The following is a 13,555-nucleotide window of genomic DNA, read 5'->3' on the forward strand; positions in this document are numbered from 1 at the left end:
AGTCAGGGCAAAGCTGGATGGTTCCATGAAGTCCCTATAAACCTGTGAGTTTATAAAAAGCCAAAAGCCAAGAACTGTTTTCTAGTTAGTATACCTTTCATGAGCACAGAAAAATTTATGTGTTCTATGTATATATGCATTTTTTTGCCTTTTCATACTGTTCATGGGGTTCTCAAGGCAAGAATACTGAAGTGGTTTGCCATTCCATTCTCCAGTGCTGGAAAAGATTGAAGGTAGGAGGAAAAGGGGACGACAGAGGATGAGATGGATGGCATCACCGACTCAAAGGACATGAGTTTGAGCAAGCTGCAAGAGCTGGTGATGGACAGGAAAGCCTGGCATGCTGCAGTGCATGGGGGTCGCAAAGATTCGGACACGACTGAGCGACTGAACTGAACTGAATATGTGTTTTGATTATTTTACCTGGGATCAATCAGAAATACATTTTACACTAGCAAGTAAAGAAAACATTGAAAGGGTAAAAGTTTATTCTTTTACCTAAGCTTGCTATGAAATACAACTACTTTGTTGAAATGTATATATATATATATATATATATATACACATACTTTCAATGAATAATACAAATCTCCACCTCAAGGACACTAATTATATAATAGAAACATATGCATCTATTCTGAATGTTCACAATTTTTATTGATCAGGTACTAACAAAGAAAAATGTAGGAAAAATTCTGAATATACACCATACACAGTTAACAAGAGTACAATGGGGGAAGCTACCAAAAAAAAATAAAATAAGGGGAAAAATCACTCCCCTGCTGAATGTTTGACAAAAATCAAAACTTTGGTTTTGGATGCAGGCATTTGTAACTGCATTAAATCACTATACTTACACTCTCATTCCCTATTAAAAACAACATTGCTTTATCTTTCAGTGAGGCCTATTTATTAAAGTGTTCCCCTGTGCCAAAGGAACTAGTAAAAAAGTCAGTTTTACTTACCACATTTTCTGAGTAAAGCACATTTTATAGCTGTATGCCAACATGACAGTTTTCAGGAGGAATCCAAAGAGACCCACGTGCTTTAAAGCACCTGAAAAGTGGGTGTTAAAAGGGAACCAATCCACCACCAAATTTTCTTTAAGATTAGCTCATCTGCCCCTGAAAACAGAAGTGGCATTTAAAATTCTATTCCTTTCTCCTTCTTAGCATGATTAGCAAATCTTAATTTAGCATAGGGTTGGAATTGAAACTCAGAGAAGGCAATGGCACCCCACTCCAGTACTCCTGCCTGGAAAATCCCATGAATGGAGCAGCCTGGGAGGCTGCAGTCCATGGGGTCACTAAGAGTCAGACACGACTGAGCGACTTCCCTTTCACTTTTCACTTTCATGCATTGGAGAAGGAAATGGCAGCCCACTTCAGTGTTCTTGCATGGAGAATCCCAGGGATGGGGAAGCCTGGTGGGCTTCCGTCTATGGGGTCACACAGGGTCGGACACGACTGAACTGACTTAGCAGCAGCAGCAGGAATTAAAATTACTGCACTTTATGCTTTGGGATTTTGGGTTAAATTAGCAAATAATAATAATAACTCATGGCTATCAATCACTTTCTTAAGAACTTCAATGTCTCTGCAAAAAAAACTCTCAACAGCCAATGACCTTACTCAGTGGCTTGCATATTATAAAATAGTAGGATCCTGGCCTTCAAGAAGTGTGCTGTCTAGAGATCCTAAGACAACAAATAATCCAGTGAAAGTTTACTGTGATTGCAGTACAGACAAAACTATTGCACCTATCTGGATGGATAAAAGAAGACCTCATGAAGGAGGTAAAACCAGGACTGGTATTAGAAGATAGGAAAATATTTAAGGAGAAATCAAGAAAAACAGATATTGGTTTTGGAGAGAAAATGGAGCAAAGTCACAGAGGCTGGAAAACAGAGGCAGTGCTTCTCAAAGCTGGCTTTGGTCAGAATCACGTGGGGAGGCTCTTTATTAATTTAACCAGGCCTCAATACAGACCTACTAAATTTAAATCTCTCAGGTTAAGTTTGAGTATTTATATATACTTTTCATTTCAAAGGTGTTTCTGCTGAGTTTGAGGACCACTGATTCAGGAGATGTTTGGGGGAAAAGACGACAGTCCAGCTGAAACACACAGTGCTTGGAGGAGATGAAGCTGAACAAGTTTTATGTTGTTAAACTGAGTTAAGCGTGCTAAATTCCAAGCTGAGATGTCTTCACGGCATTCTCTGACAATAGTTGTTAAGCAGTGCATAAAAAAATCAATGTGCTTTAGGAACATTTTATAGAAATAAATATCGCATGAAGGATAAAAAAAAAAAAAAAAAAAGGAAAAACTGGGAGTACAAGTTAGACATCAATGCAACATTCCAGGTGAGAGGAAATAAGAGCCTGAACAGTGAAATGGAGTCTTAAAACAAGGCGCAATTCAAAAGACACAGGAAAGGGAGAACTTATAGGAACTGGAAACTGAAGAAAGAATAAAAACTGAACCTGAAGATAATTCTCAGCTGAGTAACTAAATGCTGGTGAGCACTGACACTGATTAGAATAACAGGAATGAGTCTGAATAGGTGACCATATGCACAGTACAGGTTTACACCGGCTGCCTGTGAATAGTTCCATCTTTGCCTTTGATAATGCCCCTATTTAGACAATAAATAGTAATTGCCTTAGGTTTAAAGTGCTTTTATGTTATTCCTCTGGAAATGAGGGTGTGGGGACGGATCCTCAGCAGCAAGGAAGGGAATCCATGCCTAACAGCTGATTACCAAAGTTAAGAGGATGAGTGAGATCACCAACAGAAAGCAAGCAGAGAGCAGACAAAGGAGCACCTACCCTTTGTAGGGACAGAAGAGGAAAGAGGCGTACGAAAACAAAAACAAAAAACAGAAAAGATGAGTTACAAAGCGGGGAATTCATCATGAGAAAATATTGAGTATAATGAAATCAAGGAGCTAGAAACATTTTTAAAAAGGAGGGTGTCCAAAAGGCAGTCAGGAATATAGACTTGGAAGAGGAAATTGAATACGAAAAAAAGGAGACCATCAGGGATCCTCAAGCAGTGTCAGCAGAGTAAGGAGGCAAAAAGCCTCTGTGATGTTGGCAGGATAATGAGAGATAAAGAAAACAGAAATAATGATTAACTCTACTCTAAGAACGTTAGAGGTAAAGGGATCTTGATCCATCAAGAGAGAGAAAAAGGAAGTGAATAATGGGAAGATTTTACTGACCTCAGGAATGAGATGGGATATAGAGTTAGGAACATACAATGAGGACAGAGAGCCTATTTAACAGGAGTAAAGAAAACTGAGATGGACAAGAGGTGTGGTCCAAGCTGTGGCTGTGACTCTACGATGCTGGAAGTTAAAGCCTGTGACTGAGAAGCTGCCATTTTGGAAGAGTCACCAGCGAGGAGGAAACAACCACTCAGAGATGGAAAGGACTGGGACGCAGGGAAGGCTTTTAGAACAAGCCTTAAGGAAGATGGGGAAACAGCCTAGAGATGAAGGAGGAGACGACGATGGAATTAGATGATGTTGATGTAAAATAAGAACTTCAAAAGAAAGGACTTTGAATAGTGGTGGGAAAAAACACAGTCAAGGAAAGGTCTTTCAGGGGCAGGGAAACTGTTCTGAAACTATCTCTATTCCACACCCCTCTCCTCTTCCAGTTTCATCAAACAGTGACAGTAAGAGATGGAACAGGTAACAGGGAAGGTGTCATTCTCATGGAAAAGATGTCCACTAATTCAAGGTGGTAGAAAATGCTAAGAGAAGCAGAGTAGCAATGCGAAAGTGGAATCCAAAAGTAAAGGAGAGCAGTGGGCTCAGAGGAAGCAGACAGGAGCTGGGCCAGAGAGGAGGTCAAACCCTCAGGTGGAAAGAGACACAAAGCAGAAAAGGAGTGCAGAGGAGGATTCTAACAGAAGATCAGAGTTTAAAAGGATGCTGCTCTTGAGAAGTCCGTGGAAACTACTAGAGACATTCTGAACAGACAAAAGAAAAAGAACTGGAATAACCAAATTAACATTTTTCTATTCTCTGGACATCAAAATAGATTTAAATCTAACTTTATCTCAGAGTATTTTTGAAGAAGTATGTCTACCCACCCATGCAAACTTTACCAGGCTTTCCCACAAATATCATAGAATTCCAGGGGTAAGCAAATCACATTCTAGAGCCCTCCCACTTCCTACCCATCATCTCATTTTTATACTAGATGGGTGAAATGAGATTAGAAATTAATTTTAGGACTGTCTTGAAAGGTGTTTTTTTTTTTGTTGTTGTTTTTTTAATTTTTAAGAGACTTCAAAAGGAAGCATGTGGAGGTTGGGGATAATGGGATTTTAGAGACTCATTGTGTGCACACAAAAAAGCCGTGCTTCTCTCTCAATGCCAGCTGGTTGAGGGGGTGGGGAGTGCAGTCTAGGAAATGACTACCCAAAGCAATTACCCTTTTGAATGTACATCATGGCTCTAATAAGTGTGGCATTACAAAGCTGAGGCTCATGTATATCAAGGTTCCATTTAAAAGCATGGAATCACTGCTGGAATTCTACATTTTAATTTCTGAGATGTGAAGACCAATGCTAACAGCAATAAAATGGTAAAGATAAGGTAAAACAAAAGTCTAACAAAGCTATCTTTTAAAAATATGTTTTACAAACATTAGCAATGTCTCACACATACAGTGCTCTTAATGAATGTTTGGTGACCATACCATTGCTGTAGATGCTGCAGATTTGGTCAAGCACGGTGCTATTTTAAATATTTTAATCTTGTTTACTTCACACAGTAACTTAACAGGTAGCATGGGAAGTTGGAATCCAAAAGTAAAGGGCTGCAATGGGCTCAGAGGAAGCCGTCAGGAGCTGGGCCAGAGAGGAGGTCAAACCCTCAGATGGAAAGAGACACAAAACAGAAAGGAGAGCAGAAGGCGGCACTACATTGTATTTATCAGATGAGAAAATTAATGCTTTGAAAGTTTATGGAATTAGATATTTTAGTCATTCAACATTAATGATGATTTATTGTGCCTGGGTCTGAGTATACAGCAATGAACTAAAAAGACATGGGGATTATAACTGGAGGAGGCAGGAATTCAGGTATTCATCAAGAACCAAATGAATATAAAACAAAAAATCATGACATGATCTTATACATGCCATGAAAGAGAAAACATGGTGCCTGAATGAGGATAATAGGAAAACCTGTTTAGATTGGGTCGTGAGGGATAAAACCTAAGGGATAAAGAGTCAACCACACGAAGAATGAGGTAGTGTTCGGAGTAGTTTAGTGAATTTAGGGATTGAAAAAAATGTCAGGGGGCTCAGGCTCAGTGAGCGAGCAGAGGTGAGAGCAGTGATGCAGACCTGGTTGAGTCCCTGAAGGGTCTGGTAGGCAGAGGCCATGGCAGAACGTTCGGACCTCATTCTAGTGTAAGAGAAGCCCTGGGAGGGTTCGTAACGGGGGTCTCAGTGGAGGAGGAGGAAGACAGAGGCGTAGGGATCAGACTATCAGATTTCAGTTGTGATAAAGTTACTAGCCACTCTGTGGAGAAAGAGTAATATGGAACCAAATGGTGAGAGTGAGAAGAGAGAGGGGAAAGACACAGGTATATGCTGGAGCTGTAACAGAATCTTTCATAAAGTTACATAGTTAGCAAGTGGTAGAAGGATCCTGTCTGCTCCAGAAGCTTGAGCTCTTAACCACTCTCTTTAAATAGCAGAAATGTTTCTTCAATAACTTTAAAACTGAGTTCTCATTCCATAAAAAAATTATTTCCTTTTACTGGGGTAACAATTAGAAGACTTTTTTAGGATTAAATCTCAAACCATTTCAATGCTGCAAATGTGAATTTGCATCCCAAGGTTTACAGATGCTGAGTGATGACTTTTAGTGGTCAATAACGGCTGGAAACTATCCTGAGAAAAACACTTGTCTTTCTTGCAGCTTTCAGTAAATTTAAACTCAGAGTTGGCAGACAAATCTTTCTGTCTGAATTCACTATAACACCTTCTCATGATTCTTTTGTGTCTTCTAAGACCCAGGAGGGAAGTGCCAGATTACTGAGAATTTTCACCAAGCTTGGAGCTGAATTTGAGGCATAAAACCCATGAATACTACTAATTTATCTACCAAAAAAAAAAAAAAAATGCCAAGATTATTTAATGGTTTTTAAATAATTATTTTAAAAATAATCTTTGAACTACTGAAATGCCTTATTCAGAGTATATTTACCAGACTTATGAAATAGAGACAGGTATTAGAGATCTACATTTAATTTCATAATTTTAGCCAATATGTCACAAAATCTTAGAGCTACCTAAAAGAACTTTCATAAATTTTAATGATGTGTAATAACAATTAAATAGAAAAATCAATCCCTTTGTTGTTTTAAACAAAACAAAATTTGGGGAAAAAAAGTTTGCAGTTGAACTATAACCTGTTTACAGTGTTTAAGAAGTCCATAATGGAAAAGCACACCTAGGAATCAAAATATGCTTCTAACTACTGGAGAGAGCATGGCTTATAGTATTCAACATATAGGAGATAAATGTTACCTTTATTCTTGTTACTATTATGTAATATAGGGGGTTCCCTGGTGGCTCAGACAGTAAAGAATCTGCCTGCAATGTGGGAGACCTGGGTTCAATTCCTGGGTTGGGCGGATCCCCTAGAGGAGGGCATATTCTGGTATTCTCGCCTGGAGAATCCCTATTGACAGAGAAGCCTGGTGGGCTAGAGTCCATGGGGCCACAAACATACTGAATAATTTATGTATGTGTTATTATCCATATTCCCCATTAAAATGCAAATTCCATGAAAGCAAAGAATTTTTTTTCTCCTGCTGCCTCACTGCTAAATTACCCCAACATATAGAACAATGCCTGGCACTTAATAGACCCTCAAAAATATATTTCTTTGATAAAGGAGTAAAAGAATGAATAAGCTTCAAAGGAATATATCACTAAGTATCATCTGAGACAACTTTTCTGAAAGCTCTTTGCAAACTGTAAACCATTCTACAAACACAAGAGTATCAACATCAACTTCATGATAACTACTTAGACCATTTACAAAGTATTCCACATTAATTATCTCCTTTGCTTTCCAATTCACAAAAGAAAGTAAAGTTCAAACAGATTCTGCAACTCACCTAACACCACACAATGTAAATGGCAGAATTAAAATTCAAAAAAACAACTTGATTCCAAATGCAGCTGCAAAGATCTTAACTCTTGATCTCCTGTCTTTTCTACATTGCTGTCTTCACTGGAATATGCTGACTCCAAATGTGTAAAACTAAACGTACAAGAACACGCTATTAAATTCTATGTACAACTGATATTAGAGATTATGATAAAGAGCATTGTCTTTTAATTAGAGAAATCTGGATTTCAATCCAGTTTCTACAACCTACTTGGGATTTAGCCGTGAGAAATTTACCCATCCTTTCTAAGCCTCAGTTTCACATTATGTAAAAGAGGATAATAATAGTGCTTCCTAATTGTAAAGAATAAATTATATATTTCAACTTAGGCATTCAACTTATACCTGGCTCTTAGTAAATAATCAGAACACTTTATTTTCACCTTTGATGATGGAAGAAATACTTTCTCGGTGTCTAATATTAGAAGCAGCATTGGAAGTTCAGTTCAGTCACTCAGTCATGTCCAACTCTTTATGACCCCATGGACTGCAGCACACCAGGCCTCCCTGTCCATCACCAACTCCTGGAGTTTACCCAAATGCATGTGCATTGAGTCGGTGATGCCATCCAGCCATCTCATCCTCTGTCGTCCCCTTCTCCTCCTGCCTTCAGTCTTTCCCAGGATCAAGGTCTTTCCAGTCAGTCCGTTATTCACATCAGGTGGCCAGAGTATTGGAGTTTCAGCTTCAGCATCAGTCCTTCCAATGAATATTCAGGACTGATTTCCTTTAGGATGGACTGGTTTGATCTCCTTGCAGTCCAAGGGACTCTCAAGAATCTTCTCCAACACCACAGTTCAAAAGCATCAATTCTTTGGCACTTAGATTTCTTTAGAATCCAACTCACATCCATACACGACTACTAGAAAAGCCATAGCTTTGACTAGACGGACCTTTGTCAGCAAAGTAATATCTCTGCTTTTAAATATGCTATCTAGGTTGGTCACAGTTTTTCTTGAAAGGAGCAAGCGTCTTTTAATTGGATGTCTGCAGGCACCATCTGCAGTGATTTTGGAGCCCCCCAAAATAAAGTCTGTCACTGTTTCCATTGTTTCCCCATCTATTTGCCATGAAGTGATGGGACCAGATGCCATGATCTTCGTTTTCTGAATGCTATTTAAGCCAACATTTTCACTCTCCTCTTTCACTTTCATCAAAGGCTCTCTAGTTCTTAGCTTTCTGCCATAAAGGTGGTGTCATCTGCATATCTGAGATTATTGATATTTCTCCCGGCAATTTTGGTTCCAGCTTGTGCTTCATCCAGTCCGGCATTTCTCATGATGTACTCTGCATATACAGCCTTGATGTACTCCTTTCCCAATTTTAAACCAGTCTGTTTTTCCATGTTCAGTTCTGTTGCTTCCTGACCTGCATACAGATTTCTCAAGAGGCAGGTCAAATAGTCTAGTATTCCCATCTCTTTCAGAATTTTCCACAGTTTATTGTGATCCACACAGTCAAAGGCTTTGGCATAGTCAATAAAGCAGAAATAGATGTTTTTCTGAAACTCTCTTGCTTTTTCTATGATCAACGGATGTTGGCAATTTGATCTCTGGTTCCTCTGCCTTTTCTAAATCCAGCTTGAATATCTGGAAGTTCATGGTTCATGTACTGTTGAAGCCTGGCTTGGAGAATTTTGAGCATTACTTTGCTAGCGTGTGAGATGAGTGCAGTTGTGCGGTAGTTTGAGCATTCTTTCGCATTGTCTTTCTTTGGGATTGGAATGAAAACTGATCTTTTCCAGTCCTGTGGCCAATGCTGTTTTCCAAATTTGCTGGCATACTGAGTGCAGCACTTGCAAGGCATCATCTTTTAGGATTTGAAATGCTCAACTAGAATTTCATCACCTCTACTAGCTTTGCTCGTAGTGATGCTTCCTAAGGCCTACTTGCCTTCACATTTCAGGATGTCTGGCTCTAGGTGAGTGATCACACCATCATGATTAGAGAAGGTGACAAAAAGTAGAAAGTGGGGAAGCAAAATCAACAGATTTTCTCTGCAATTTCTGTTTTTCCTCTGAACATGTACTGATTTTACAGAAGGCACCCCACTCCAGTACTCTTGCCCGGAAAATCCCGTGGACGGAGGAGCCTGGTAGGCTGCAGTCCATGGGGTCTCTAAGAGTCGGACACGACTAAGCAACTTCACTTTCACTTTTCACTTTCATGCATTGGAGAAGGAAATGGCAACCCACTCCAGTGTTCTTGCCTGGAGAATCCCAGGGATGGGGGAGCCTGGTGGGCCGCCGTCTATGGGGTCGCACAGAGTCGGACACGACTGAAGCGACTTAGCAGCAGCAGCAACGCTAACAAAGGCGTACTTTTCTTTCTAACACAGGATGGGGCTCATTATCTTACTCTTCGACCCTTGATAAAAGTTTAAAATGTCTATTTAGATCTTCTGCCCATTTTTTGATTAGGTTGTTTGCTTTTTTAATATTTAGCTATATGAGCTATTTGTATATTTTGGCAGGCTAAAAGGTGGCAGGAGTAACAAAATTTTTAAAGATTTATTGTCTTAATCTTTAAAATGATAAAAGTCTTCTTTATGTATTCTAAAACCCCAATAAAATTTTTTTGCCATATAAGAACAAGTATCCAGATGGTTACTTGTTAAATTAAAGTCACAGAGTTACTGGCAGAGTGTTTGGATGAATTAGCCCCTGCTGGTGGGAATCATTTTTACTGGGAAAGAGAGAGTATACATGGCTCAGGCAACTATAGTCTTCTGCTGAAGTGCAACAGCAAACTGCACAACCCAGACTACTCCATTCTGGTTGTGAACCCAAATTAGCATGCCCTTGCTCTGATAAAAAAGGTCTATTCTCTGGTTTTATAAGCACGTTTAAACAAGACACTCTTATTTCCTAGTTTATTAGGCACTGATATTTTCCAGGTACAGGAGTTTAGTTATCATGCTTCTTTAGAAAATCCCTCTTTGAATGTTAACTATTACATTTAAAGGGTGAGGGCTAAAAGTAAAAATTGGATTTCAATATTTATTACACTGCAATAGTACTACCTAGAACAAGTGTGCTGGTTCACAAGCACATTAAGCTTTCTCACCTCCCCACACACATTTCACAAGTTCTTCTTCAATTTTCCCCCTTTCCTTACAAGTCCTAGACAGAGAGATGGCAGTAGGAGCCATTAAAACCAATTAACACTTCACCTTCCTTTGGGGACAAAAAAGAGGGGAAAAGAGCAGCAGTTCAAATTAAATCCTTTGTTGTTATTGTTCAGTTGCTCAGTCATATCTGACTCTTTGCAACCCCATGGACTGCAACATGCCAGACCTCCTTGTCCTAATAATTTAAAGATTTATTAAATCTTTAATAAATACTTATATTTATAAATTATTCCAAATTAGAGAAAAAACATTTACTTATGACAAAATGCACATATGTAAAATATTTAATGATCAAATGAAGGAAATTAAGTGTAACATCTTCCCAGTGTTCACAAATACATAATTTTCCACCAACTATTCTATCCTGTAACATTAAAACAGCTTCCCAGGTGACACTAGTGGTAAAGAATCTGCCTGCCAATGCAGGAGACCCAAGACACACGGGTTCAATCCCTGGGTCAGCAAGATCCCCTAGAGCAGGGAATGGCGACCCACTCCAGCATTCCTGCCTGAAAACTTCCATGGACACAGGAGCCTGGCAGATTACAGTCTGGGGGGTCACGAAGAGTAAGACTCGACTAAGCATGCAGGCACAGCATTAAAACACACAGCGTTAAGGACCTCTGTGTGCTCCGTTGTCTCAGTCCTGTCTGACTCTTTAAGAAAAGTATGTTAATCAGCACTCTACTTTCAAGCTAGTGACAGAGGAACCAAATTATTCTTTAAAAATATTTTTGGAACAAGGAACTCTATAATATATCACAGATTTTCTTCTAAAATTCAATGTTGACCCTTTATATTGCCAATATTAAGTGAAAGCATTACTTAATATAGACATTAAAGTATTACACAATTACCTTCCCCAAAGCCCCAAGTAACTACCATTATTTGTACAGTATACTGAAGATATAACAAGACAGCATATTCAAGCCTGTCATTCTTGCATATAGGGCAGTAGTTAAAAGCACAGATTTTGGAGTTGAGCCAACCAAGCTTCAAACCACACTGGTTCTACCACTTACTAGCAGGGTAACTCTGGGCAAATTACTTAATCTCTTTAAACTTCCCTTTCTTAACCCTACTTTATAGGATTGGTAAGTGACTTTAACAGTATATTAAGTGCTTAGTATATTAGTGCTTAACACATTAGTATTTGGTGGCTACAGGCAATAAATTCCAGGGGTTAATTGTAAAAATTCTGAAATCCAACTTTTTAGGTTCAAAGTCAAGTTTTCCCACTTGTTACTTATTTGGCCCTGAGCAAATTATTTCACCTCTCTGTACTAACGATTAATAAACATATGAAAAACATTAGAAGAGTGTTTCACATATGGGAATAATAATTTTATCTTTATCAATTATGAAAATTTAAAAATTACTTCAATGAAGTCTCATAGAAGCTGATATTTAAAGAATGTATCAGAGCAATTTTCTCTTCTGATATTTTAGCTGACCAGCATTAGAAATAAATGAACGTTACTAACTCAGTCCAGACCCATAAATACCAATATACAGATATACACTGGCCAACTTCCTAGGTCAGACTCCCTAGTTTCAGGTTTCTCTGACTTATCTGATGTTCCAAATTACCCAGAGATTGTGACTAGCAGGTCTGCAGTGGATCCTTGGAGTCTATAAGTATTATAAGCTTCCCAGATGAGTCCTATAGCCAAGCAGGCTGAGAACCCTGAATTAGTTGAAGCTATGCCCAACCACAGAATTTGCAAAGAATATCTAGCAGTCACGCCCACTGACCAGAATTATTATTTTACTAGTATTATGTAATGGAAATGGAAACATTAACATGATTTTTTAATTCAACAAATATTTGGTTGAATGTCAGTGCCAAATATTTATTAAGCATATATTTACTAAGTAACTATTATAGTACAATTAACAAAACAGTATATGAAGGTTAATTGGAAAACAAACCACTTCTTAAAAATCAACATCATTTGGGAGATGAATGTGCCAGACAGAAAGGAAAAGCATCCTTGGCAAAATAACATTTCTATATGCTAACATTTGTCTGAAGAGTTCAGAAAGTACTGGGACAAGGGGACCTTTAGGTCAAGAGGTCTGGTTCTTACAAAGTCTGTTATAGCTATTTAGGACTGTGCTATCACTGCTAATGGGCTAAAAATGCTAATAACTGAAGAACATTCAAATAACAAATTCACTGCAAAAATAATGTAAAGGGTATAACCATATTTTCCTGACTCTTCTGAACTTAGTTGCTTTGGTTTTTCTTTCATGAGTAAAATTATCACAAACTTGGATCGGAATTTTTTTCTTTTTAAGTGATAAAAGAAAAAAGCTTCCATTCTCCCAAGCCCCCCGTAAGCCCATCCCACACCTGTACCTACATATGTGCTCTAACTATGAGCAACGTCTACAACCGAGGGATCTAGAATCTACATCCTATTAGAAACATAAGCATAAATAATTATGTAAGGAAAACCGAGTGCAATTTCACCAAAAACAGCACTAATATTACTATACCAAATGAAAAACACTTGTAAACCACAGTGCAGCAAATGTGCCTATGTTTCAACATGCTTCATTAATTATATTAGCCAGTATGGTCAAGAATTAGCCCTGTATCAGATCCATGGTAGTACATGGAGAAGGACAACAGTGAAATCATCAGGTAATTCTCTGTAATCTTCTGGTTAAAGAATTACTACCTATATGCCTTAATCTGGAATAAAATAGATTTAAATGCAATCATTAAAGCTATTTAAATATTAAGGTCCATAGGAGCACAAGCTAAAATATAGCATCTAATAGGTATTACTCAAAATATGACCCCAGAAAGCAGCCACAAAACTTCAGGGCTTCCAGTTATCCATTGCCCCAAAGATTAGGAAAATAAGGATCACTTGGGACTCTGATAACTACTCCTGAGTGCTCACTGCTGATAGATGACTTTTTTTTTTACTTTTTTAATTGTCTAAATTTCCTACTTTAAAATAGTAGTACTATTAGCAGTATTTTTCAGGGTCCTAAGTGATATACTTTTATGGCTAGGGAAAGTGATTATTTTATTTATTTAAGGATATTATCTGAGGGATCAGATTTAAAAACTTTGTCCTTGAAGAGGCTGAATCACGTTCTCCCTCAAAAAAAAAATGGTCTTGGGTTCCCCTCATTTTGTACAAGAAAAAATAATAATGCGAGGGCTGAAATTCCACATACTGCTTTCAAATTATGTTTTCCAAA

General features: G+C 38.2%; 1 protein-coding gene across 3 annotated transcripts in view; it reads right to left on the reverse strand.

Annotated features, from left to right (window-relative positions):
• The window catches only part of MACROD2 (MACRO domain containing 2), a 2,312,183-nt gene that overhangs the window by 1,973,477 nt on the left and 325,151 nt on the right, over positions 1–13,555 (reverse strand). The window lies entirely within an intron of this gene.

The sequence above is a fragment of the Bos indicus x Bos taurus genome, chromosome 13, assembly GCF_003369695.1.
Source record: "Bos indicus x Bos taurus breed Angus x Brahman F1 hybrid chromosome 13, Bos_hybrid_MaternalHap_v2.0, whole genome shotgun sequence".
Taxonomy (NCBI): domain Eukaryota; kingdom Metazoa; phylum Chordata; class Mammalia; order Artiodactyla; family Bovidae; genus Bos; species Bos indicus x Bos taurus.